This window comes from Amblyomma mixtum, chromosome 1 (assembly GCF_055824585.1).
Source record: "Amblyomma mixtum isolate Tamu chromosome 1, ASM5582458v1, whole genome shotgun sequence".
Lineage (NCBI taxonomy): Eukaryota > Metazoa > Arthropoda > Arachnida > Ixodida > Ixodidae > Amblyomma > Amblyomma mixtum.
In genome coordinates, this window is record NC_143012.1 from 62306869 (window position 1) to 62308382 (window position 1514).

Consider the following 1514-nt stretch of genomic DNA (forward strand, 5'->3'; position numbering starts at 1 on the left):
ATGTTCGCGGGACTGAAAGAAAAAATCCATCGCTTCTTCTCGCCGTCTCGCAGCACGCCAGAGGACAGCACTCCAGAGGAGCGTCGGAGCGCATCGAAGAAGCGCAAACGTGACGGCAGCATGGATGGTGAAACCGACGATGAAGACTGTGTCATTGTTGTGGCTAGTGAGAAGGACGATGACGACGGTGTCACTGTTCAGGCCAGCAACAGCCGGAAACATTTCCGCTACGACGAAGCTCGTATGCCGAGCGTTGGAAGATCGGAAAATCACGACAATTGGTTGTGGTGGGTATTCCGTAAGCCGATGCAGAACTTCTTCGTCAGTCAGGCTGTAAGCTGCCTTAGCCCGACCGCCACTGAACCTTCCATGAAGCCTGCCTTGCCTCAAGAGCAGTCTTCAGGCCATGCGTCGAGAGAGTCGCTGCAGTCGGTGGAATGCCTGGAACAAGGTGGGCCCGGTGAGAACCAAAACGACCGCGATATGCCGGTGCGAGAAAGTGACCGTGCAGTGAAACCCGAAGAGTCGCCGGTCAAGAGCCCCGGCTCCAACTCTTCGAGCTCGACCGAGGGTAAAAAGGAGCTTTCCGTGCGCAATGGTGATTGGTGCTTCACGTCGAGCTGCATGCGACTTCAAGAAAAGCGCGAGTACCAGTTGATGCTGCGTCAGCGATGTACCGCTCCGTACCCACAGCCAAATCCTCGTCCGCAAAATTCCCCGTCCTCTTCTCTTAGTTCCACCGACACTGGCAGCACCGAAGAAAAACCCCAGTGGCCTCCGTCGGAACAGCGGTCTTCAGGCAGTAAAGTGGCTTTGGATGTGCCGGCATTATCTTCACTTTTCGCGAACCCCGCTTATGTGACAAAACGCTCAGTGGCCTTGAAACAACCCGCTGCATCGAGAAAGTCCTCGTTATCCACATCTTCATCATCGGCGGCGTCGCCAAAATTGCCGCAACTCCCCTCGAGTCACTTTTTCTCGCCAGTATGGATGGAAGACCTAAAAGAAAGGCTGGCACAGGCAGACCAATCAGCTCAAGCGCGCATATTCTTCAAGGAGAAGATTCTCAAAGAGAATAAGGCACACGTACCCCAATCCTGGGACAAAAGAGCCCTCTCTTAAGGAAATCCCAATAGAGGTCGCCAAAAAGGAAGTGTTCCCAGAGCTGACACCCGAGATGGAAGCTGCTGCGAATGACGCTCTCGAGAGGGCACCATCTGACGACATAATTGCCAGAGGCTTCACACTGACTGACATGCAAGGACGTGGAGACGCAGGTCTGAACTGGCTTAACGACGAAGTTATCAACTTCTACATGAACATGCTCATGGAGCGCAGCCGCACGCACTCAGCCCTGCCATCGGTCAATGCTTTCAACACCTTCTTTTACCCAAAGCTGCGTGCCAGTGGCTGCAGTGCTCAGCCATTTGCGACTCCGTCGACGCTTGAAGCTGAAACATTTTTTCCGCACCACTCTTCAAACTTTTGACATATGTTACGATGTCAGGTGATGT

The 1514-nt window shown here is 53.6% G+C and overlaps 1 pseudogene; it reads left to right on the plus strand.

Moving 5' to 3' along the window:
• On the plus strand, window positions 1-1514 carry LOC149366471 (uncharacterized; annotated as a pseudogene).